The following is a 27,239-nucleotide window of genomic DNA, read 5'->3' on the forward strand; positions in this document are numbered from 1 at the left end:
GCACATATTCGAAGTGGAGGCCATGTTCAAAAGATCCCACCTACAGGAAGCGTGTTGAGCCCCACGTAAACCCAAACCACATCATGTGGTGCAAACAAACAGGCTGCGGGCCTGGTTCAGTGTCAATTGTCTCCAACCTTTTTACACCCAAGATCACTTTTTAAATGTCAGGGCAAGCCAAGATCTATCCTAACCCTTCACCAAGACTCCACTCCTTCCCTGTGGTCCTGGCCTCTCCATCACTTGCTGTCCCCAGCCCTTACTCACTCTCACTGGGTTGAGACAGGAGATAAGAGGTGCAGACTCCGGGATGGGAATGAAGTATTTGGGTGTGGGAAGGCCTCATAAGTGATTAGATTAAGGCAATAAAAAAGGCCCAATTTCTTTGACTGTTCTTAAAAACTGATGTGCAAAGTATATTGAATTATATCGAACATTCTTAAGTGCAAACAGGGCCTTTTTAAATGCATAAAATGTATAACATCACAAAGCCTGTAACAGTGCTCATGCATTTCGGAGTTTAAATACAATTCAGAGGGCCAACACACATGTTCTATGTGGGCTCTTCACACAATAGAGCCAATAAATACAATACATTAATCTATTTCCAATTAGCTAAATTTCTTAAATATTTGAGACTTAGCTGGGGTTAAGTAAGCTTTTTAAATCTACAACATAGGAAAGTATAACTTGGCAGGCAAATCTAAGTATAGCAGTAGTTTTACAGGAATATTAAGAGGTTAACTGACTAATCCAGTGGAAGAACAGGCAATAGGATTCTTGTTTACCCACCCATGCTCCAACTTACACTAACAAAAACAAAATTCAATGGAAAGTCTGAACCTTGCTACGTGCTGTCCATTTTATGAGAAAGAGGAGACTATAGGGTTTTTTGGTTTGATAAATGAAATCAAAGTCAATTACCCAAACTTTTCCTTTTCAATTTAAGACTGTTGAGAGAGGGGAGGAGAATTTAGCTGCAGCTGAGAGAGCCCTGGTAAGGAGAAAAAAGCTATCCAGGGAAATTCTAGACTGAAATGGGGAAGAGGAGAATTGGTGGAGCAGAGCCAGACATTTCACTACTTGATGGGGACACTGGCTTGGGTGAAAAAGAAACCAAGATATGGTGCTGTGTCATTGCTCCTCGCACAGCACAGCAGACTCCCCCCCACCCCAGCAGGGCACGTAGGCAGCTCCACTGGAGCTTTGCCAGCGGGCAACCGGGCCAGCTTCCGGTGGTGTGCAGCCCTTTCCTCTCCCTTCCCCTCCATCCCCCTGAAGGACTGCTTCTGCCACTGCAGTGTCCTGGTCCAGCAGCACTGCCCCCTCCTCCTGCCCCAGGGCGCCTTGGAGCCCCAGCAGGAGCAGCATAGAGCCCAGCTCGGGGCTGCAAGGTGGGGCATGCTCGAGCTCAGCAGGTGCCAGGACTGCAGTAAAAGCCGCCCACCATGCTATTTTTAGTACCGTGGTCCAGGTCCCCGTGGGCGGCCCTGGCTCCAGCTGGAGTCAAACGGCAACTGGCACAACGTGTGTTCCATCCAGGGCAACCTCAGCAGAATGGGCCTCTTCCAGCTGCACACACAGGAGCTGGGCAGCCCATGGGGACTGGGACCATGGAACTAAAAATAGCACTGTGGGCAGCTCTGCTCTAGTTCTGACACATGGTCCTGCCCTGGGAACAGCTGAGGCTGGGGCGGCTTGTGGGGCCAGACCGCGGTAATAAAAATAGCACCGCAGCCTCCGCTCCTGCCCCCACAAAATACTTTCCACATCAAAGGCAGAAGGTTAGGGAAGGGGCAGAAGGAGAACTAAGAGGAAGGTGGGGGTAAAGAAGGGGCGTGTGCTGACAGGGGAGAGAGCAGAGCAGGAGAAGAAAGGAGAAGGCACCAAGGGGCAGGTGGAGGAGACAACGCCATGGGCCAAGAGGAGACAATGAGGAAAAGGGTAGGAGTGGGGATGGAAGGGAAGGTGTCCATAGTGGGAATAGGAAAAGGGAGGGGGCAGGGTGATGCTGGAAGGGGGGCAAGAGGAGAAGGGAGGAGTGGGTTCCAGGAGAAGAGGGGTTGAAGAGATGGGCATGAGGAAGGCGTGGATGGAACAAGTCATGTGAGGGCTCAGGGTCTGAGGAGAACTGGGGCAGAGAGTGGTGAGGGGGTAGATACCAGGGAGGAAGAGGATAAGGAGAGCAGGGGCAGTGAGGGAAGAGAGAGGCACCAGGAAGGTGCAGGATTAAGGGAAGGTGCAGGTGCCAGAGGATTGTGGAGGGTGAAGAAGTGCAGACACGTGGAGGGGAGATCAGGCACCAGAGGAGACAGGAAAGGCAGGCAGGTAGAGGGAGGTGGGGGGATGGGAAGGGGTAGCTACAGATGATCAGAGTGGGGCTAGAGGAGGAGTGGACACAAGGGGGAAGAGAAGGGCTGGTGCAGAGGAGGGGGGCAGGTCTCCAAAGGGTTGAGGGAAGCAAGAAGGGCAGGAGACAGAACAGCAGAGGAGGATGAGGAACAGCAGGCAGGGGAGCACGTGGGGCAAGGAGCGTAGGCGACATGACAGCAAAGGAAAAAGGGAGAAGTTTTTAAGATATTTATTAACTTGGGTGCCACACTAGCACACATCCAAACAAGTGCACATGAACTCAATATTGGTGCACAAGATAAAAATCACTTTGCTCATGGGAAGAACATCTTAAGAAGGAACACTTCCCCCAGCCTCTCCTTCCAAGTTAATGCAATGCAAATTGGGTTAATGCAATTGCAGGATAGTTGCATGGGGGGGGGTCCTGTGGAGGCCAAACCCATCCCTATTGGTAGGAGGTGAGAAAGTTCTTAGAGGGGCCACACAACACCCTTTACTTCTGATCATGTGTCCATATGACCCTGAGAGTACTACTTCCAGGGGTGGGACTTCTTATGGCAGGGGGTGTGGCTAACGTGCCCCTAAATTTGGTTCAGAAAATATGGTCACCATAGCTATATACTGCATGCATATAGTTGAACTAGCAACAGGAACTGCAGCAACCAGTCAGCTAGGAGTGGGAGGGATGAGGCTGCAAAGCCGGCTGTAGGAGGACAGGAAAACTGTAGTTCTCATACATGAAGGCATCCCATCATGCCATTAAAAATTATTAAGGGTTAAAACTTTCTATCACAATCACTAATGCTAAATATCACTTGTTTGAAAGTTTTGTCATCAGGTTACTAGCAAAGAGCACTAGAACTGCAGCAGCAAGACACACTATCATTGTTTAGTATCAAATATTCAGAACAGCGACAGGCACTTGCTTCAAAACATGCTAGAAATGTTAGTAAACATTTATTTAGCTATATCAATCCTTTTCAGCAAGCAGATGTGAAAGTCTTCATAAAAGAAAACTTTTTCTGCATTAGTCAGCACTGGCTTCACTCTTTATTTCCTGCCCTTTTACCTTCATTTGAGAAGTTGTACACTACCTTATCTTACATATGCACATTCCAGGTCTTTATTTTAAAAAGTTTTACAATTCTAATTGAGCCACTCTCATGTTATATCTTCCCTTGCCATTTACAATCCAATGCCAATAGCTTCAGACTCTTGAATATAATCCAATAAGACCTCAATCTCTTAGTAAAAGCAGTTAGCCTCGATCTTTCACACAAGCCTCCTGGATCAGGCTGTCAAATGAAAACCATGTTGTTCATAATTAAGTCTAAGCAGCAATAAAAGTGTAGAACGTATCTCATGCTCCTCTAAAAGCTATTCTATTTCTTGCTTCTAAGAAGCCTATCTTTCCATCTAGAACAGCAACAGAACTCTCCATAAAAAAATATACAGCATTTGTAATGCATATCAAATCTCTCTCCAGAGTAATAATATGATTCAGCTATGAAGATCAGCAACCTATTATCTGGCTTTCAACTGCTCTTTCAGTAGTTTACTAACTTAAAGCATAAACTCTACATCAACTGTATTCCACCCTCTTTCTAGTTTAACAAACAACCTTGATATGCAAATTTTCCTTCTCTGACCTTTGCCCAGAAGATGTCTCATACGACAATCTGCTATTTAATCTAACCCATTTGTGTCAACTAGAAACTGCTGTCCTGGGACCTTCTATCACAGTACCATATTATCACAGATTATAGTGGCTTCTTACTAAACAGGAGATTTTAAAATGTATGATTACCTCTTATACAGTGCTCAAATTTTACCATTAATGGTTTGTAAAAATTAACAATAAAATCTAAAGTTTACCTGACTTATTTCTGTGTACAGATCTTTGTGTTTATAGGATTTTATACTAGGAATGTAAGGAAGGGTACGTCTAGACCAGGTGTTACCAAACTTTTTGACATGGGGACCAGTAAATCCATTCATGAACTTTTGGAGGACCCGTAACATTTGTTTGCATATTCATTAATCAAATGATGAATATTCAAATAAGTTGTTTCTGGTCCTCCCAAAAACCCCTGTGCCAGCTTTAGCAAAGCTTTTGATATGGTCACTCTCAATATTCTTGTCAGCAAGTTAAGGAATATGGATTGGATAAATGGGGTGTAAGACAGACAGAAAGCTGGTTAGACCAGGGTTTCCCAAACTTTTTACTTTAGTTGGAACCCTTTTTTTTTTTTTCCAAGTACTATTTTTTGCAGCCCAAAAAGATAAACACACAAAAAACAAACTGAGAAAATACCAGACATATAACATGTCTGGTATTTTCTCATTAGGTAAGTTGTATTATTACTAGATGTATCAGTTTGTAGTTTCGAACTGCCTGGCTGGTAAATATGCTCAGGCTGCATGAGCGTGTCTACCAGCCAAGTTTGCAACTACTTGAGGGGTGTGGGCAGCAATAGAATCCCTGGGCTGGACTAACTTGTGCTTTTGGGGGGGGGGGGAACACCCCGAGATCTACATATGGCCGGGTCAGTCCCATTCCCCACAGGCCAATTTATTCCTCCCCCCTGCGCCTCTGTCCAGCCCCACTTCTCCCAACCCCCTCCCGGGAAGCCAGTTCTCCCCCGCTTCTCCTCCCAATCTCACTTGGTCAGCCCCGCCACCCGCGTCCAGCCCTCCTTTCAGCAGCCGCTTCCCCCCTCCCTCCCCCAAACACACACACCTTGCCTGGCCGGCTTCCCGCCTCCAACCTCACGCTCCCCCCCCCCCCCTGCTTCCCCCCCCCTCCCCCCATCTCCCCAGCCCGCCCTGATTCCCCAGTCCAGTGCTGCTTCTGGCAGCCGGCTCTCCCCTCCTCCTCCCCTAGCTAGGACTCTGCCAGGAGATGGAACATCCGGCTGCAGACTCCGCCCAGGCCTGCAGAGGGCTTGGAGGACCCAGCACCACACAGGCACTACTCCAGGAGCACAGAACACCCCGGCAACCACTCTGAGGCCTGGTAGTTTTTTCCTGCAGCCCAGTACCGGGCTGCAGCCCATAGTTTGGGAAACGCTGGCCTAGTGAGATTGCGGAATCTCCATCACTGGAGATATTTAAGACCAGGTTAGACAGACACCTGTCAGGGATGAGCTAGGGTAACTCAAGTTTGGAAGCCCCAGGGGCCACACTGATACTTACAGAACATGCTGAGGGCCTCAACTTAAGTGTGGTTGCATATGTAAGCAAATATATACAAATAGTTTCTCTCACACTGACAGGCATGAATACAAAGATTAAGGCAAGACTACACAACACAGGCCCCATTTAAGTCAGTTCTGCTGATATTAATAAAATGCAATATTTACCCGATTTCTACCCACTTGGCCTCCTGGCATTTGTCTCTCTCCTGCACCCCTGTCTCTTGGTGCCTTCCCCTGTCCCCGCCCAGGGCAGCAGTCATTTAAATTTAAATGAAGTGGCAATTATTTAAATCGCTGCTTCATTTTCCTGTGCCGGGTAGCCTAATCTACATGCCTCTGTTGACAGAGGCATGTAGCCTAGACATACCCTAAGTGACTAGTGGCATCACTAGTCATTTCCCTCCCCGCCTTGCTGCCTCTATCTGAGAGAGGCAACAAGGGGGAGGAGCAGGAGGAGGAGCAGGAGCTAGTACTGGAGGGGAGCCATCTTAAAAGCCAGATCCCCCAGCACCATCTCTGCACAGGGCAGGGGAGGTGGAGGCACAGCAGGAAACTGCTTCTGATTATTTCACCTTAACTCGCTTTAGCCCTGGCAAAAAAAAACTTGACACTTTGAAGAACTTCAGGATCTATAAAACTCCCAAGAACACAAAATGTAACCCATCTAGAAATACTCAATTTGTTATTTATTAATAGAGTAGAACTGAGAGATGCTTCTTTCATTAATTTTTTTTTTAATCTTAAATGACTTTTTAAATGTGGCCTACAGAGAACACACACTGAAGAGAAAAAGAACTTTTCTGGAGTCAAGTTATAAAACACAAGCAAATCCTGAAGCAGATATCTGGGCAAAGTTTACTTTTAAATATTTAAAACACTGAAATTGGTTAAATGTACCAGTTTGCACATGCATATAAAGATTCACCAATTACCAGTTTACTCTAAGACAGAACCTGCCAAAATTTCAAAGATATGATTTTGATCAAAACTGTTTTAAAATATTATTGAAAATACACAAGAAATGCTTCTCAGCCTGTGAAATTAAATAGTACTGCAATAAGCAAAATGGGGGCATAACTCAACTATTCCTTGGAGGCTTCTCAAGATACTAAGCCTAAAATATATCGATATATGTGGACAAGAACCCAAATAAACACACTGTACTCAAACTCATGTTGTCTGAACTTTCAAAAAAGGCAATGTTCCAAGTTTCAAGCAGCCCTAGGAAAAAAAAAGACTCCAGGCTGACGTTATGTGGGAAGGGCCTTTGTAAAGCTTCCCACACTGTTCAAACACATACCCCTCTGGCTCTGACCCAACACACACCAACTATTTTAGCAATGGGCCACTCCTAAGTAAAGTGCCACTCAAGCCAGTCAGCTCCTGACTCACTGATTTCTTAGATACCACAGTAGATAGAATTACTTCCTCCTGGGGGAATTCTGCACTGAGTAGCGGTGCAGAATTAATGTTCTGCACAGTTTCCTTTTTCCTTGTAAAATTGGTGCTGCAGAACTCCTGGTTGTCACTAGGGGCTACTGAACAAAGCAGAGAGCCACTCCCAAATATAACACACTACTCGGAAGAGGGGGAGTTGGAGGGCTCTAGGCAGCTGCAGTATCCCAACATGTCCTGAAGAAAGGAGATAATATGCAGGATATGCAATATAAACCCAGGCCCCAGAATCAGGGTGTTTCTCCCTCTGTATCAGGGTGGACAATTTTTGATGGGGAACCACTCCAAGAATTTGGAAAGGAGTCAAGGGCTGCACTCCACCATGATATTAATGCAGAAAGTGTGGAGTCTGGAATGGAGGTTGAGTGTAGAAGGAAGCTTAGGGTAAGGGATTGAGGTGCAGGAGGGAGTGTGGGTGAAGGAGGCAGTTGTGACTTGGGGCACTGGACTGGGGTGGCTGGGGTTTGGATTGTGACTTAGGGCAGGAGGGGACTGGAGTGCAGGAGTTTGGGATGTGACCTAGGGCAGGAGGGGACTGGAGTGCAAGAGTTTGGATTGTGACCTAAGGCACAAGAGGATTGTGATCTGGGGCACGAGATTGCAGTGCTGGATCTGAGAGGGGATATGGGTGCAGGAGGGGGACAGAAGGTTTGGTTATATGAAGTAGAGGGTCTGGAGTAGCGGGCAGAGGACTGGGGAATGGAGAGGCTGAGGTGCCAAAGGCAGGATCTGGCCAGGAAACTTACCTGGATGACTCCTAGACAGCAGCCCAGCACCTCTCTCAGGCAGCCTGTCCCATCCCCACACAGGCTGGAGGGTCATGTATGTGTATGAATAACTACAAGCTAGAGGATAGGAGGTGTGGTGCTTCATGGCTGCCTGATATTCCACCAGGCAGCTCCTACTCTGGGCTCACAGTTTTATAAGAGAAATCACCTGGCAGCTGCTTTTCTGAGCCACAAGAGGGAGGGGGCGAAGCAAGCACGAATCCTGCCTGAGGCTGCCCGCTGCATAAGCAGGCCAGATCCAGAGGCTTGGTGGACCAAATACAGCCCACAAGCTGTATTTTGCCCAGGCCTGCTCTAGATCTCTGAGTTCTGGGAGGGTTCCAATAAGGATGTGAATGAGTAACCGACTAGTCAATTTAACCAGTAAGCCTAGGTTTACTGGTTAATGTAGTCAACTACTCACATTCCTCCCTCTCCCTTTTCCCCCACTTTCTCTGTATCAGAGGCAGTAAGGGGAGAGGGAAGCAGGAGCTAGTCTAAAAGCTATCTCCCCTCCAGCACCAGCTCTGCGTTGCCAGGCCCCTTCCCCCGCTGTTGCCTCTATGAGGTGCTGTATCAGAGGCAGCAATGTGTGTGGGGAGAGGCGGGGGGACAGTAGGCTGCCACAAAGCAGCCTCTGCCCACGGTGAGTCCAGGCCTGCCACAGGCAGAAGCAGCTACCACAAAGCTATCTGCAGCCGGCTTGGGCAGCCACGGACACAGGCTGTTTCAGGGCAGTCTTCCCCCGTTCCCTCCAGCAACTTTTGTCCATGGGGAGTTCAGACCGCACCATGAACAGGGACTGTTGCTACCCCGCGCTGCTGCCTCTGTGTCAGAGGCAACGGAGTGGGGCAGCAAGCAGACAGTCTGCGAGGGGAGCTCTTTTTTAATTGGCTTCTCTTGTGGACCGGCTCCCATCTGGCACACCACGCTGGGTGGCAGGGGGCTCCCTGGGAGTGGGGCCGGATTACACTGGCTGCCGGCCCCGCCCCTGGAGACTATAGAATCGTCAACTAACCACTAAGAGTTCATGCGGTTTGTTGACTATTCAATTAACCTATAGCAAAAATCGCCAGGTTGCAAGTATCTGGTTGGGCCCTGTGCAGAAGACGTATGCAGTTTTGACTCAGAGGAGCCCCGTGGCTGGGCTTTGGTGGAGGAAGGCAGTACAGGTGTCTAAGCCAGGGAGGAGAGGAGGCAAAGAAACAGAAACAGGGTTGAAGTAGACATTTAACACTTCACTCCTGGAACAATCTTTTCTGTTGTCTAGTTTAAGGATGTTAACAAGTGAGTATTTGGCTAATCATGTGGTTGACACAAATTTATCGACTACATGATTAGTCAATAAGAGGAGGCACTCTGCAGAGCCACAGTGGGGGTAGTTCCCAGAGCCAGCACAAGCCAGGACTAGGCAGTCCCAGCTCACGCCAGGTCCGGGACCTCTGTAGCTCTGCATTTTAAATGTAGTAAGAGTTGCATGGATAGGTTCAAGCAGTCCTGGCTCGTGCCAGGTCCTAGACTGCTGTGGCTCTAATGTAATAAGAGGCAGGCAGCTCTTACTACATTTAAAAGACAGAGCTGCAGCAGTCCCAGACCGGTGCAATCCGGAACTGCTTGGCCCCAGCTCACGCTGGGTCCAGTAGCCCCTGTTCGCGGCAGTCTGGGTTGGCCATGAGGCACCATGGAGACGGTGCTGGGGGAAAACCAGCTTTTAAGCTGGCTCCCCCCCCAGCACTAGCTCCTTTCCCCTCACCCCACCTTGCTGCCTCCTATACAATTTGTATCAGCCACAAGATTAGTCAAATACAAATGCACAGGCAGCAAGGAAGAGGGGGGAAGCAAGTAGTCAAGTACTTGACTGTACTATTCGCTTACATCCCTAGTCTTGTTACAGATGTTGCTGCCAACAGGTATTTTGAAATAAAATAACCAAAATAATTGAAAATGGTGTGAATATAGTGTTATTTTGAAAAATAAAACATACAGAATTTTTTATTTGATGAAGAATTCCCCAAGGAGCGATAATGACAATTCTTAAACTTCTGAAATATACAGGTATGAGGAGATGAAATACAAGTGAGTGGCATGTTCTTGCTGTGGGTTAAATAAGATTTTTAGTAAGGTTTATGGAGTTTTATTGAAATATTGGTTTTGTATTGCATACATATTCAATAGTTGATCATTCCATTATTTTAAGCTTTTTAATAGCATAACGAAAGCTGTATTTGTCAAGTCAGATTAAGTGGTAGATTTTTTCCCCCTCAGTGGATAACATCTTACTAAAGAACATGACACCACTGCACACCTGGTTACAGAGCTTTGAGACTTTGTCCTCACCCACAACTATTTCCAATGTAGAGACAATTTATACCTTCAAGACAGCAGCACAGTTATGGGCACCTGGATGGCTTCACAATATGCCAACATCTTTATGGCTGACCTTGAACAATGTTTCCTCAGCTCTTGCCTCCTAGCATCCTTACTCTAGTTAGGCTACATTGACAACATTTTCATTATATGGAACCATGGCAAAGAGACTCAAAGAATTTTACAGGGATTTCAACAACTTCCAGCCGACCATCTACCTCAGCCTGGATCAGTCCACATAAGAGATCTACTCTCTTGACACTATAGTACAATTACATGATGGATACACTTCCACCACCTTATACTGGAATCCTACCAACCATTACACTTACCTACATGCCTCCAGCTTCCATCCAAGACACATTTCCCAATCAATTGTTTACAGCCTAAGACAACCAGATTTGCTCCAATCCCACAGACAGAGACAAACACCTACAGGATTTATATAAAGCATTCTTAACACTGAAATACCCAAAGAAGTGAAAAAACAGATTGATAGAGCCAGATGAATACCCAGACATCACATTCTTCAAGACAGGCCCTACAAAGAAAACAAGACACCGCTTGTTATCACCTACAGCCTCCCAACTCAAACCCCTACAACGCACTATCAACAGTCTACAACCTATCCTGTAAAATGACCTCTCACTCTCACAAGACTTGGGGGACAGACTAATCCTAGCCCACAGACAACCCTCTAACCTCAAACAAATTATATCCAATAACCACACAGCACACCATCATACTCATCCAGAAACCCACCCCTGCAATCAACCCTGAAACCAACTCTGTCCACAAATCTATACCTGTACAGGTGATATCATCACAGCATCTAACCATGTAAACCAGCACAGCAGAGTCTCTCACAACTGCACATCCACTAATGTGATCTATGCCATCAAGTGCCAGCAATGCCTCTCTGCCATGTATATTGGCCAAACTGAACAGTCTCCACTAGAAAGACTCAATGGACAAATCAGATATCTGAAAAGGTAATGTTGGGGAACATTTTAACTTGCCTGGTCACTCATTAATGGATCTCAAAGTCACTATTATTTCAAACCAATTTCAAAAGCCAGCTCGACAGGCAAGTTACAGAACTTAATTTCATTTACTAGTCTGATTCCTGCAACAGAAATCTAAACGAAGACATTGGCTAGATGGCCCACTACATTCCACATTCTAATGACATAAAAAAAACAAAGTATACTTGAAGTGGACACTAAGTATGCTTATCAGCTTCATTTAGCAGAGACACTAATTGACAATTTCTTCCCCCCCCCCCCCCCATCCCCTCTTTGTGCTATTTATTTGAAACCTGGACCCCTTAAACGCCATTCATCTGAGGAAGTGGGTTGTGCCCACAAAACTCATGTTATCTACATTTTTGTTGGTCTTGCAGCACCTTAGAAACTATTTGTTGTTTAAGTTTTTCCAGCTAAAAAGTTACTGTGTTAGTGTAACTTTTTATCTTACCAAAGAACTGGCTAAAATTTTCATAAACAAAAAATGGCCTTGTAGCACTTTATAGACTAGCATATCATGATACCATCTACATGTTTTGTTAGTTTGTAAAGTGCCACCAGACCATTTGTTGTTTTTTAAGTTTATCCTGTACTAACTCGGCTACCCCCTGAAGCTTCTAAAATTTTCATGTTCACCTTCTAGAGTCACTTTTTCCCTTCACCTTCAAGGTGAATATTTAAACTAAAATTTTCAGAGGAGCCTGATATAGTTAAGCACCAAATTCCTAATGGCTTTTATTAAATTCTTTAAAAATCCTATCCTTAATGCAATTATTATTTGTATTGCCATAGGACTTAAGAGTCATAGTTATGGGCCAGGAAGACCACATTTTGCTAGGCACCCTATAAATAGACCTAAAAGATTGTTCCATACCCAATAGTGTTTACAATCTAAGTAATAATTCACAGCAGCACCAATCTTCCATGCATTAGCCTGCAGTTATTTTATTTTGTGTATTATGGCATTATTCAGAGGCTCCTGATCAGGATGGAGTCCTGTTAATAGGTACTGTATTCCAAAATCCACATCAGGCATTCATTCTCCTCCTATCCCCTCCACCCTTAAACACAAAAGAAACTTATTCCATCACACACAATATCTCATATGCAGGCATAGAGGGTAAGTGCATGATTTGTCCCTAAACACAAATAAAATAAAAGCTGTTTAGGCAAACAGGTAAATGAGGAAAAGCCTTTAAAAATGACTATTGCTAACTGCTGATTGAGTACAAGTCTTTTTTCTTAAATGAAAAAAAATATTGCAAAAAAACCCAGACAAGAATGGAAGAAAGGAAAAATCCTTCTGAACAGCTTGCTAGTGAAAAGCTGATTTATACTTAGGACTAATTATTAAAACTTTCCACAGGTAAAATTTATTTCCAGAAGAGTATTAGGGATGTGTATAAGTGAAGCATTACTGGTGTTTTTTCTAATTAAATATACGTGGTACAGACAAAGAATTCACTGTACTAGGAACTGCCTTTTTATACTTTTTCTTTACCCATTAACTACACTTTTCTGCCCTGTCAAATCAATATTTTTAAACAAGTGTTTACTAAGTTATTCAAGCACTGTGGCTGAGGTGTAACTTCACATTTAGAATGCTAGAAAGAAGAGTTGCAAGGAAGTGAATCAACAGGGTAGGCTATCACTATTCTGTTTAATTGTGCCAATCAGATTAGGTAAGGCAGAGATAGGAAACATTTCCTTTCTGTATTTTCTAATTAAAGAATAAGTATATGTTACAAAACAGCCTTTTACTGTGCAATTCTTCTTTTAAACTTTTATAGGTTTAAAGCATGTAACAGCAAATCTAGTAATCTAGATATCTAAAATAAATGTGAGAAATTATCTAAAAAATTCTACCCTTGTCTGATGCATCTAAAAAGACCAAGTCATTTTTTGGCCCAACTACACTTGGACAAAGTAGTATGCATAGCCTTAATTTTAAGAATATTCAAACTGGAAGAAACTGGTAGGGGCAGGGGCAGGGAAGCTGAGGCCCACAGCTTGCCTGAATCCAGCTCCTGAGGCTCAGGGCTCTCCCACCCCTCCAGCATTAAAAAAGGAGCCTGCACTGGCACTCCAGCCCTTCCACCACCCCAATTGCAGGGCTACAGCACACAAAATCTACTAGTCTGGACCACTCCCCAGTCTCTCATGTGCAAAGGAAATGTGAGTGTGTCTTCTTGCTTCTCTGTTGGGGACCACATCTGTGAGGGGTCCCCCCCCCCCTTTTTGCATCTCAATTGTGTGCAGCCCTGACCCAAAAAAGTTCCCCACCCCTGAATTACAGTATTGAGCCAAGTTTCAGAGAGGTAGCCATGTTAGTATGTTTCAACAAAATCAACAAGGAGTTATGTGGTACTTTAAAGACTAAAACATATTTGGACCTACACTTTCATAGGCTTATTTGAGGTACCTCTCCTGTGCTAAAACAGTGAGCTTTGCACAAAGACATCAAATGGAAATAAGGGCCAATAATAAATCAGCAGCTTGTATCTATGCTGAGAACCTTGATAAATGTTTTGCAAAAAGGACTTCATTTCAGTTTAATTTCTGTCTCAAATATACAAATGGGTAAGTAGTACTGTTTTACATGAGCAAGTTTTACATACTTGGCTATGTCAGGATTATTTTTCCCCCCACTCCAAACAACAAAGCTCTGTAGAAAAAGTCTTAAGACACGTCTACTGGCACAATTACACTTTTTGCCACCTTAGCTTATACCATTTCAGGAACTAGTTTACACCAGTGGAGTTGCGTCTCCACTAGAGAGTTAAGCAGGACAGGTGTACTGATATATATCCATGCTATGGATACAAACGTGTCAAATTAGTCAAAATTCATGGCGCAGTCATGGTTAAAATATACAAAATCAAGTGATAATCACAGTACGACTGAAGCCGAAGTCCTGCTGCAAGGGGGTTGCAGCACAAGCTGAAGTAGTCATGGAGATCTATTAGAGCAGGACTGGGCAAGAGCCTGCTAACAGCTGGATCTGGCCCGCCAACCTCTTTCAGCCAGCCCACGTGGCAGCTCCTGGCCCCACTCCCTAAAGAGTTGCCTGAGGAGTATTGCTGGAGAGGCACAAGCCCTGGGAACCTTTCTCGTGAGCCCTTAAAATAGAAACAGTTGAAAGGGCTCTCAGCCTCCAGCCCCATCACTAGCACATTGTCTGGGAGCCACTGGGGAAGCACGAGTCCTTTCACTTGCTTCTATTTAAAGCAATGTTTCTTAAAACTTTTTAAGACCCAGCAACACCAAACAATTTTTTTTTAAATGGGGAACACCAAAGATTTTTTTTTTTTTGGAGGGGAAAAAGCGCCCCCAGGAAAAAGTTGAGAAAAAAACAAAAAGGTTAGTCCCTTTAAGGGTGGCCATTTTGAATTCTGTTCTCTCCACAGCACACCTCCGACTGCCTCACGGCACACCAGCATACCACGGAACCAACTTTAAATCAGTGTTGCTTAAAGAGTTTGCACCCACTGGCAGGTTGCCAGGCAATACTTCAGCAGCCAGCAGGCAGGTGCTATCCCTATGAATAGAAGCATTTAAAAGGGATCAGTGCCTTTCCAGCTGCTTCCAGGCAATGAGTTAGTGGCAGGGCTGGCAGCTCAGAGCCTTTTCAACTGCAATCCTATAAATAGCAGGAGCTGAAAGGGCTTGCAGCTCCCACCCCCTAACACCACATTGCCTGTGAGCCACAGGGGAGGCACCAGCCCTTTCAATCCCTTCTGTCCAAGGCCCCACCCATTCTGGGGCAGCCTATGATCACATTGCCCACCCCAATGTTAGAGTCACAGAATCTGTGACCCAATAACGAAATCATTTCCTTAGTTCCTACCAACAACCTCCTATATTAAGACTGAGACCAGGATAAGCATGCTAGTTTTCCTCAAGGTGCTATACTGAAAGGTCCTTTAAGTTGACAAAAAAAGTCATACGCAGCTTTTTTTTTTTTTTGCGCTTTGCCAACCTGAATGACTCATTACTTTAAATGCTTCTCTGTTCCATTAAGGTTGGAGCATAATAGTATCTACTGCAGTGTTTCTTAAACTTTAAGACCAAGGAACATCAAGCAATTTTTTTTTAAAATGAGGAACACTAAGGATTTTTTTGTTGAGGAAAAAAAGGGGGGGAGTTATTGTGCAAAAAAGGGATGACTGCCCCTTTAAGGGTGGCCATTTTGAATTCTGTTCTCCGTGGCACACTGGGGTGCCACGGAACACAGTTTAAGAGACACTTACCTACTGTAATTAAGCATGCAAAACAATTTCCATTAAATACCCCCATTTCTCTTCCCCCCCCACACATGCTTAGCTTCCTCAGAAAATATATGCGAGCTTTTGGGGGTGATGTTTTCCATATTTGGATTTGTCCGTATTTTCTGACCATTTTTATTTTAATTATGTAACTTTTATGTATCTAAGTGTTATACTTATTTATTTAAAAAAAAGAGATCTGTCTAGACGAGAAAGGCAATTCACCATTCTCCTCAGCTTTAACCGTTGGCTTGAACTTATGAATCTCTCTGCCATTAACATCTACTAGTTCTTGATCATATTCCTTCCCTATTCATATTTTAATTTATCATAATATTGATTCCTGAAGTACCCTTTCCACCTAATCAGGAAAACCGAGAGGGTTTATGGAAGAGAAGACGACAAAGGGAGAAAGAAGAGAGAAGAGTTTAGCCACGTGAAAGAGTAGCAAGTTTTAGAACCAACTACCATAGTTATACTCTGGTCATCTGAAGAAGTAGGTTTTTCCCATGAAAGTTCATACCACCATCTACATGTTGCTAGTCTTTAAGGTGCTACTAGACTATTTATTGTTTTTAAAGGTTTTCCTGTTACAGACTAACTCCTACCCTCCTGAAGCTTTATTCCCCACAGTTATTTTCATGTAAAAAAAGTTCCATTGCTATTCAATTTGACATTGGGCATAGCTGCATGAATGACTCTTCCCCCGCCCCCAATTTTCCCTTAGTGAAAGCTTTCCAGATCAATAAAAGACCTTATTACTTGTATGAAAGTTATTCAATGATAGGATACATTCCTCATTAAAAACTAAGACGACGACTTGAGACAGGGAACAGGTACAGCACTTCGTATTCTAGTTCCTAGAACAGAGACTTTAAAGAAGACATGACAAAAATGAAATGATTTAAATGTTACTTTGTCAAATTTTGGAAACTCAAAACCAGGTAAAGCTCAAGAAAATATATTTTCTCTCTAATGAGTGGTATATTTTAGCTATATTTAACATCCAATTTAAAAGAGTTACACAAAATTACTTGACTGATGTTAAATAAGTTTTGTACAAAATCAAGTGCATACAGAGTAGTGATAAAATGTAGTTGTTACAGTGCCTAAAACTAAGGTCTATTACTTAAATAATGGTGAATTTGGGATATCTTCTTATTTTTGTTGTCACTAGCTTTTTTAAAAAAGCCATACCTTGTGCTGTAATATCGAGAAAAATATACCTGTTTGTTACAAGAGGCCATTCTGAAAAATAAACATTTGCTTATTAAGACAAAGTTTAAAAAAAAAACTTTGCCAAAAGGGTTGGTGATGGTAATTATAATTTAAATAAAGTAAAACATACAAGAAACTATATCAGATGTCGTACAACTAGATTAGAGAGCAACATCAACTATTTACTTCTGTTGCCATGATCCCACAAAGGGTGCATCTACACTACAGGGCTTAAGTCAAAATAAGCTATGCAAATTGAGCTATGTCAATTGCGTACCTGATTTCAAAATAACTAATATTCAAACAGGGAAGGTCTACACAGCACTTATTTCAAAATAGAGCGTTCTTCCTCCAGCTTCCCTTACTCCTTGAACAATGAGAGTTACAGGAGTTGGAGTAACAAGTCCTCCAGCTAGACAGTATTTTGAAACTATTTCGAAATAAATGTCTGCTGTGTAGACACGGACTAAATTATTTTGGACTAGCACTAGTTATTTCAAAATAGTGTTGCAGTGTAGATGTACCCTAAGTTACAAGGCAGCAAATACTGGATATCTTTTCCTTTTAACCCACATGTATGACAAATATACTTTGAGATAACTATGCTGACAGAAGTATCAGAGTTGTAGTTTAATCGTATTCCTTGACCTAAGATAGGTGAAATATTTCATCTACAGTAGAAATTACTGAATTTATTTTAAAACCCTCCACGTTTCAAGATCCATTTTGGTTTAATATGCATTGTAACATTTGGTTTGCAACCATAATTGATGTAATGCTGCTAGAAGTTTCAGAAGAACATTCTGTAGAAAAATGTATTACTTTGAATTTTATGTTCTTAAAACTACAAGAGTAAAACCTTAGAAAACTTAACATGTAAAAGTCATCCTGTCCAAACCACCTCAGGGTTTTTAGCCAATACATTAACAATTGACAACTTTAGAAAGGTCATGGACAACTTGGGAGAAACACTGGTAAACTGGAGAAAAAGCTAACATGGTACAGCACTAATCTCTAAGAGGAAAGCAGTGTTAATCAGTAAGTTATATAGGAAAGTCCAATGCCCCCAGCCTTTCAAACACCAGTATTTTTTCTTTGTTTCTAGATACAGGCAGTCCCCGGGTTACATACAAGATAGGGACTGTAGGTTTGTTCTTAAGTTGAATCTGTATGTAAGTCAGAACTGGCGTCAGCGGCTGCTGAAACTGATCAGTTTCAACAGCAGCTGAATCTGGACACCAGTTCTGACTTACATACAGATTCAACTTAAGAACCCCAGGTGTCCCCAAGTCAGCTGCTGCTGAAACTGATCAGCAGCTGATTCCAGGAAGCCTGGGGCAGAGCAACTCTGCCTCGGGCTTCCTGTCCTCAGCCGCTGGTCAGTTTCAGCAGCGGCTAACTTGGGGATGCCTGGGGCAGAGCAGCTCGGGTGCTGCTGGGTTGGTCCAGTAGCGCAGCCGCTCCTCGGCGCTACTGGACCAACCCAGCAGCACCCCAGCTGCTCTGCCCCAGGCGTCCTGATTCAGCCACTGCTGAAACTGATCAGCAGCAGCTGAATCAGGACTCCTGGGGCAGAGCAGCTGGGGTGCTGCCGGGTTGGTCCAGTAGCGCCAAGGAGCCGTGGTGTGGGACCAACCAGCAGCGCCCCACCTGCTCTACCACAGGCCCCGGGCTTTGCTCCACATCTCCCTGGTCTGCTGGGGGGGGCACTAGCTGCGTCCCCCCCAGCAGACCAGGGAGACGCTGAGCAAAGCGGCGGAGGACCCAGGGCTGGACCCGCGGCCGCTTCCAGATCAGCTGGAAGCGCCACGGGTCCGGCCCCGGGTCCTCCACCGCTTTGCTCCCCATCTCCCTGGTCTGCTGGCTCCTCCAGCAGACCAGGGAGACGGGGAGCAGCTTTTCTCACCCCGGAGGAGGCGGGCGGCGGGACCAGGCGTCCCGCCGCTCCAGTCCTCCGGGGCGAGAAACTCCCCGTTTGTAACTGTGGATCCGACATAAGTCGGATCCGCGTAACTCGGGGACTGCCTGTACTCAATAGAACAAATCACAAGCAATAAAGTGCATGCCTTTATACAATGTAAGTCCTGTCAGACTAATCTGATTGCAACAGCAGAATTACAATGTTAGTTAAAGAAAAGCTCTAAATGTTCTGTATTTGGATGTTGTTAAAACGTCTGACAGTGTCTTCCTCCAAAATCAAATTGGCTTATATGTGAATGCTGTCGTATGAATAAAAAACGGGAGAAATGATCATAAACTGATAATAAAGCATGGTGGATAATGGAAACAGGTGGCATGCAGGAAACCCCATTCAATCCCGAATGCAGCATTAGACTATTTCTTCCTCTGGATCTCTGTCACTATGATGAATAGAAGGTGAGAGTACCTGGGCTGGGGAAGAATCCATGGCCATGCTCTGAGGGGGAGGGTTGGAAGTGTCTAGGACAAAGGGCCCTGTAACTAGGGATGTTAGCTATCGGTTAATTGAATAGTTGACTAACCACGTGAATTCTTAGCAGTTAGTCGACTATTCTATAGACTTCAGGGCAGGGCCTTAGCCAGTGTGCTCCAGCCCCACTTTTAGAGAGGCAGCAGCATGGGGTGGCTGGGGTCTCCCCATCAGAGGCAACAACACGGGGTGCCAGGCAAAAACTGGTTCACGAGGGAAGCCAGTTTAAAAATCAACTCCCCTTACAAACCATCTGCCTGCTGCCCTACACTACTTCCTCAGATGCACAGGCAGCAGTCCTCTGTCCTGCGGACAGAGGTTGCTGGGAAGGTAAGGGGGGAAAGGCTACCCAGAAGTAGGCTCTCTCCCTGGCATCCTGGGTTAGCCACAGACAGAGGCTGCTCCAGCAGCAGCCCCATCCATGGTGGTCCTGCTCTGGCTGCAAAGAGAGGCGGCTGCCGCGAAGCAGCTTCTGTCCACAGCAATGCTGGCCACAGGCAGAGGCTGTTCCAGCACTAGCCCCGGGTCCATGGATGGCTGGGACTCCCCCCCGCCAAACACACAGCCCCCCAAGGGCTGCTGCCGCAAAGCAGCCTCTGTCTGTGGCTAGTGCCTGCACCACCACAATCAGAGACTGCTTTGCAGAGGCAGGCTGGGCCTGCTGCAGGCAGGGGATGCTTCGTGGCAGCCTCCTTTGTTCACACAGCATCCTCAGGACAGGGCAGTAGGGAGATGGAGGAGGCACCACAGAGGTGGGAACTGACTTTTAAGCTAGCTCCCGCTTCCCGCACACTTGCTGCTTCTGACACAGAGGCAGCAGACGGGGAATGCAAGTAATTAACTAGATTAACCAATAAGCCTGGGCTTATCGGTTATTCACATACCTACCTGTAACTGGGGTCTGAGTCTGAGAGCAGGAGTCTCAGTTGGGGGTCATCCTGGGATGGACTCTGGAAAGAAGGGGGCAGCTAAACAGGGATTTAACTCTCTACTCCTGGGGACATTTTTGCGTGTTTATTGTTCCAGACATACTTGCTGACTGGTATTTTGAAATCCAATTATTTTATAAATGTATTGTGTAATTGTGCTTGTATGGTGTTATTTTGACAAAATATGCAAAATTTTAAATTACTGCATGCAGAAATGTTAACGTTTTGGCACAGAATTCCCTCAAGACTATAAGGTGGCTAGCAAGACCAATTAATTGCCCAGATTGCACCTGGAGGAGCCAGGGAGCAAGGATTAATTCGATGAGAATAAACTGGACAGGAACAGGAGGGGTCTCTATTTACCCCAGAAGCTGAGCGCAGCTTGAGGTCTACAGGGAAATAGTCTGCAGCCACTTCCTATAAGAGGGAAGGTGCTCAGCTAGCAAACCCAGAGAAGCAGTAGAGACTAATGGGTAGGAAAGGCTCAGGGGGGAAAGCAGCAAGTTATCCCATAGATATTGGCTGCTGAAGAGAAGGCTCCTGTTCTGCTGTCTGGAGTAGAGGATGGGTTTGGTTCCATTTCAAGACACTACAGAAATGGACCAATCAGTGGAGAGCAGATTGCCTGAACAGTTTACCTTGAGAGACCAATACCCCAAAAAGGGAAAGACCCTAGTGACCTGCCCAAAAGACCAGGTCACAAAGACAAAGTGGCAGCTCCTGGAGCAAGAGGGACTGCAAAGTGAGCAAGACCCAAGGCTAGAAGGAGCTAATCCCCACTGCTGACAGGAGGCAAGTCCTTAGCATTGAGTACATACCATGAAACATGCCCAAAGACGCATGCTCTCAAGGTTTTGAGGAAGAGTATAACAGTGATATTATGAAAATAAGGAATAATTCACAGTGAATACTTCAGAAAATCAGGAGGAGGCTGCAGGGGAGAAGTTTCCCAACAGGGAGAAGTACTAGACTGTGGAATTATGCATCATATGTGATGGAACCTCCAATCACGTTTTGTCTCCATACAGGAAGCAACAAGAACAGCTTGTATATACTTGGTGGCCAGCTTAGACAGCTACCTGCCATCATCACCCTCAATTTATTTCCCTCACAACATGTCCATGGCTCACAACACTAGTGTGATCATGGGTGTCACCAGTTGATACTGCTACACCCACTATGAGCAGCATGGAGACTTCTGTTAGGCAGAAGCAATGGGTGAGAAAAGTAGTAACCACAAACATCACAAGAAATAAAGAGAAAAAACAAGATGACAAGCAAGAAAAGGGAAGAGAGAGACACAAAAAGATTGTGGCAACTGTTCTGGAGCCAAGTCACAAGAATGTAATGTGATGGCAGGGGAGCTGCCATCCCAACCATAACACTAGAAGAGGGAACCAAAAAAATTGGGAATTATTGCTTCAATCCCATCAGTGATCATTCCTGACATATCCAAGAGACAGCAACTATAAGTTTATTTAAATAAATAAAAAAAGCCAGAGTATCCTGGCAAGCAGCCATTAGTTAGAAAAGAGAAGAAACTAAGTAATACTATGTTGGCTAATGTTTAACCATTCAAGAAGTTCAAGTTGAGACATCTATTGCAACACTGTTATTTACAAACATTTGAATAAAGCAAATATTATGGCTTAAGGAGCAATGAAAGGTAATTAGGATTGTCCTTATTCAGTTATTTGATCAACAGAAATATGATAATTCTGGTTTCCGGGGATTTTTTTAAACTAAAGTTTGTTCCATATTTGTCATACAGTTTACAAAATTCTGTACCACATACAGATGGGCTACTCAACATGCGGCCCTTGGCCCATTTGTTTGCAGCCCGCAGTGCGCTTTGGGTTTACATGGGGCTTAACAGGTGGGAGCCAAAACAAAAAGAGTAGTCAATATAAAAGTCTTCTGTTGATGTGTTTTAGCAGTTAAATTCCTTAACCATCATTGCTCATTAAAAATGCTGTCATATGGAAATCAAGTAAATATTGCATGTTATTAATATCAGCAGAACTGACTTAATGGGGCCTGCGTGTTGTGTAGTCTTGCCTTAATCTTTGTATTCATGCCTGTCCGTGTGATCGGAGCTATTTGCATGTATATACAACCACACTTAAGTTGCGGCCCTCAGCATGTGCTGAAAGTATCATTGTGGACCTCCGAGCTTCCAAAGTTGAGTAGCGCTGACATACAGTTTGAGAATACACATCTAGAAACAGAAATATCTAGATTTTTAATGCAAATGTGCCACTGAACTCAACATGCTGATTCAGACATATAAAATACTAATTGTATACTTTTTTACAAAATATACTTATCTGAAGTTCTACCAACTATTGATCAAGATTATTGTAACTAGGGCTGTGAAAGTGTAATAGTTACACACAGGCTCTCAGTAAATGCTGAGAACCAGCTTAAAAGCCCACTCCCAGCATGCACTGGCTCCTGGGGAGCCAACTGCTTCCCCCGTACTCTACAGTTACACATGCACTTAATTAACCACTTTTTAACATCCCTCGTTGTAAATGGGAAAGCGTTCAAGGAAAAATACTCAAAAATATACACGTCATTTTGTGCATCTAACAGCTCTGTGTAGTCAGTTCCATTGTTTCCTCTTTACAATCAGATTCTCTGCAGCAACTTTTTAGATATAGGACAAAGTAACCAAACTAAACCATAAACTGGCAAAAAGATTGAGGAACACAAATAGCATCTGAAACACTATTTTTAATTCTAGACTTGGCATTGGCTATCCTTTTAAAACAATGTAACTATTCAAAATAAGCAGTAACAAAGTTCCATAGCAACCAGAAAAGAAAACCCAATATGAACAAGTGCTAATAAATGTAAAGCCCAATAGGTAATAAAATGCACCAACGTCAGGATTGGAAGTCTAAAGAAGCAGTACTATAAAAGTCATTCCCCAGACCCCAGTTAAAATATGCTGAATGTTAGCCATCCACAGAAATGACAGTATATTGTTATTCCAGCAAGGTGTGATATATGACATGTGGTAACAAAAATGTTTTTAAAAAATGTTTCTCTCATTGGAAAAAAGGCTGTAAGGGGACAAATCAGGCTGAATTTAAAAAACAACAAGTGGTCTGGTAGCACTTTAAAGACTAACAAATTATGTAGATGTTATCATGAGCTATCATGGGCACAACCCACTTCTTCAGATGACCAGAGTGTTGGAAGTCCAGAACCAAGAATAAATAAGGGAAGGAGGGAGGGAAGGAAAAAAATAGGGTGGTGGCAGGAGGGAGAAAACACTGGGTAGATGTAACAGGCAAAACTTAAACAACAAATAATCTCAGAGAAGTAGCCAAATTAGTCTGTACAAGATAAACTTCTAAAAACAACAAATAGCATGGTAGCACTTTAAAGACTAACAAAACACGTAGATGGTATCATGAGCTATTGTGGGCACAGCTCACTTCTTCAGATAACCAGAGTGTTGGATATCCAGAACCAAAATTAAATAGCGGGGGGGGGGGGTGGAGGAAGAGAGGGGGTTAACCACTATTCCCTCAAGTCACTTTACTAAACCATATTTCACAATAACTCCTCTGGGTTGGCTCTCCACTACTGTTCAGAAATTAGAGGGAAAGGAAAGTGGAGGACACATCCATACTAATGAGTTCAACTACTAGAGAAGAAAATAAAAATTAGAAAACTGGAAATTTGGATAAGGCTATTTCATTTCAAAGACCAACATGCTGAGTAAGGGCCTGATTCACTCTACTAAGGTAAACAGGTTTAACTGACATTAATGGAAGCAAGACAAGGCACATCACATGAATGTTACAGTCAAGTATTTTCATGATAAACCAAAAGACTGAAAGATACAGAAGTTAACAGAAGTTAGCCTGGGAAATATAAAGGATCCACGCTTTTAGGATCAAACATTTTCACTAACCAGTAGATCTTTATGAACACTCTGTATATTCACTTATTTCGGGCAAGACTGGAGGCACTGCTATTTTATTACTCTGCAATTCAGTATACTGGTTCAAAACTGTATGTTAATATTAGTCATCTTTTAACTCCTATAACTGGATAGGAGAATTGAAAATGTAACCATTTATATTTCAGTTATTAAAACATGTTGTGCTTTTTATTAACAATAAAGGGAGAACATGGCTCTGCCTTTAAGGAATATTAAATTCTTGTACTCTACTTAACCGAAGTGCAATTCAATTATCACCAAGTGGCTCTGAACAACAAACACCACCTCCTGGTTCAGAGAAGGAAGATTTAATTGTGGCTCAACTAATAATTCAAAAACTCTGCCTTCCTTTTACCTCACCCATTACTCCACCAGCCCCCAAAAAACACACACCCTGTTTAATATAAATGAAGCCACAGACTAGGCCTCCCTATCACTCCGCTGCCTGCTCCATCCCTAGAACTGCTAGGTGCTTGGAATACACAGCAAAGTGGAAGGAACAAAGCACTGACGTCAATTACTGGATAATTAAAGCTAGGAGAGGAAGAGGAGGTGGCCCCACTAGCAAAACCACCACCAAGAAAAACTTAACATCCTATAGCAACATTTACCAAGAGCTGCGTAAGTTTTATTTTTTCAAAATATGGGAATGCCAACACATTTCAGCAGAGATAATGTGTATGGCTACACACTCACCCATCCGTGAGTGCGGGGGGGCTTGATCGTCCCCTTGTATTAATCTAGACAGCACAGGAGCTAATGCCCCTTCTAGCAGGCCACATCTGACATGAAAGAGGCCATCCAACGCTGCAGGGGGGGGGGGGCGAGGAGTGGGTGGAAGTTTACAAAGAGACCAAGAAGAGGCTCCGAGGCATAGTCCATGTGGGAGGGATTATTAAAACTGAGGGGGCAGCAGAAAGGGTTTCTAGCAAGGGAAGACAACTGGAAAAGGCAGATGGGAGAGAGAGAGAATAAGCCGGGGCAGATACGGGGAACGGGCTCTTGCCCTCCCCAATACCCGGGGAAGATATTATCGCTTCTCTCCCCTCCGGGGAAGCGAATTTACCCAGCCCGTGCTCGGGGGCGGAATAGAGGCAGATGCCCCCCCCAAGTCCCGTACTTCCAGCGGGGCAGGACACAACCCCCCAGCTGGCCAGAGCCCCCACCTGAGGGGGCAAACGCGAGCCAGAGCGCCCCTCCCCCAGCTCTCTTACCTCCGCTCGCTGCTTCGCTAGGCCCGGACCATTTCCCGGCTGCCGCCGCCGGCCCGTCGGGCGGGAGACGAGGAGGCCCACAGGGGAGTGAGGCGCCGCCACTGAGTCAGCGACAGACGCGGGGGGAAGGGGGCCGAGGCGCGGTCAGGGCAGGGCCCGGAGCCGGGCACAAAGACCAGGCCCGAGGAGCGGGCTCGGGCCCCGGGGGCAGGGACGGCAGGACCCAGAAGGGCGGGGGGAGCTCCGGGAGCGGGTCACAGGCGCTGTGAGGCGGCGGCTCCCCGGGGGTCCGGCCGCTCCATGGCGGGCGGGGCGGGCCGTGCGGCAGGGTCGGCCCCCGCAGGCTGGCTCCTCAGACAGCGGCTCCAGCCCAGCTCCTCCCGCAGCCGGGCATTCGAATTACCCAGCAGACATCGCGCCCGCACAGCCCAGCCGCCGGCCACGTGACCCGGGCCTGGGCTGGGGAAGCCGCCACGTGACCCGGGCGAAGAGACTGGGACACAAGCTCCGCCTCCCGGGGGCGGGGGGGGGGGAGGAAGGCGCGGGAGCTCGACACGTGACGCGGGGCAACGCGAAGCGATAGAGCTGTCGGCGCCCCCTGGCGGAGACGGGTTTGCTCACTGGCTGGGCTGCAGCCCTTGGGCAGTTGCCTACGGTCGGGACCTACGCGTGTGGCTGCAGCTGTCCAGAGCCCGCAGTGCCCCTCTCCCCACGACCCCAGGATCTGATCCTCAATGTTGCAGCCAAGGCGGCCCAGCCATAATAAGCACTGTCAGTTCATGGAGGGCATTATGCCCAGAATTGCATTCTCCTGATCAGCAGTTTGTCGGCTCAGCGTGGCAGCCATTTAAATGAAGCGGTGATTATTTAAATTGTGGCTTCATTTTCCTATGTCTGGTAGCCTAATCTACATGCCTCTGGCGACAGAGGCATGTAGTCTAGATGTACCCTTAGTCTTCTCGCTGGATGTTCCCGGCTGCAGCTCAAGGGCGATCAGTAATGACAGATGCAAGGATTGTAGTGCACAGGTGATGTTCCACAGAAGGCTCCTTAAGGTTGTACCAAATGGCAGCATTTACAAAGTGGACAAAGCATGGAGAACAGTACAATTGTACGTAGCTGCCATTCAGACATACCGCTTCTACCTGCAACTCCTGCTTTAGCGAGGGCACAGTTGTACCTGTGTGCTGCAAGATCAGAGCGACATGTAGCATCTGAAAGCAAAGGGTGCTACTTCAATCAGAGAAGGTTTGGGGCATCATTTGTTGGGGTCACAGTTAAGGTGACTGCCCTAAAGACAGTTCAGGTGCATGCATAGGCACTATATAGCTACTGGGTTTTAATGATTTAGGTATCAGTGAACTTGAGATTTCCTGGTCTGATGCCTGACATTAAACTTGCAATACAATTGTGGCTCAATAACAAGTTATGACAAAGTGTGGATGATATTTACTCTGTTCACTTGCCATGTTGTATGTGATTTCTACTGTCCTGTGCTTCTCTGTTGTAACTGTGTGTTTGTGCCTCAGTTTCCATGGGCACAGCACCCATGCCCAGGCTGAAGATGGGAGTTTTGGGTGTGACTCTCACAGAAGGGGAGGCTGCCCCAGCCCAGCATCTACACAACAGCTCAGGCTCTCTTGTAACCTGAGTCTAGGTAGGGGGTGCAACCAGATAACATCTTTTGCCTGGGAAGGGGACAAAGGAGGAGACAGGGCTGCTTGCAGGACTGAGAGGTTGCTGAGGGTGTGGCTTAGTCTCAGCTGGCTTAGGATACAGGGAGGGGGCCCAGGGCCCTGGGCTTTTTACCTACCTTTCCCCAAAATAGATTGTATTGACTGCTTCAGGTCCCTGTGCTGACAACAAGTCTGTGCTACTCTGTATCCCTGTGAATGAATAAACATTGTGTTCTACTTTCTGGCTGAGAGTCACATATGGCTGTGGATGGGGGTGCAGGGCCCAGTAACTCCCCACTCCTCCATGTATATCAGCAATTGTTGGCTTCATTCCATTCCTTCTTTGCTCTTTGTCCAGCAATTAATT

General features: G+C 45.2%; 1 protein-coding gene across 7 annotated transcripts in view; it reads right to left on the reverse strand.

Moving 5' to 3' along the window:
* The window catches only part of AFF4 (ALF transcription elongation factor 4), a 110,700-nt gene extending 85,054 nt beyond the window's left edge, over window positions 1-25,646 (reverse strand). For 4 of the 7 annotated variants that reach the window (XM_075900328.2, XM_075900321.2, XM_075900322.2 and 1 more), the window contains exon 1: window positions 25,197-25,645. The gene's annotated coding sequence lies outside the window, so the exon portion shown is untranslated. Of the gene's footprint in view, window positions 1-25,196 lie in introns of all 7 variants that reach the window. The other 3 variants (XM_075900326.2, XM_075900327.2, XM_075900325.2) reach the window with 1 other exon arrangement.
* Window positions 25,647-27,239: the final 1,593 nt, after the last annotated feature.

The sequence above is a fragment of the Pelodiscus sinensis genome, chromosome 16, assembly GCF_052426305.1.
Source record: "Pelodiscus sinensis isolate ZL-2025 chromosome 16, ASM5242630v1, whole genome shotgun sequence".
NCBI classification, from domain to species: Eukaryota; Metazoa; Chordata; order Testudines; family Trionychidae; genus Pelodiscus; species Pelodiscus sinensis.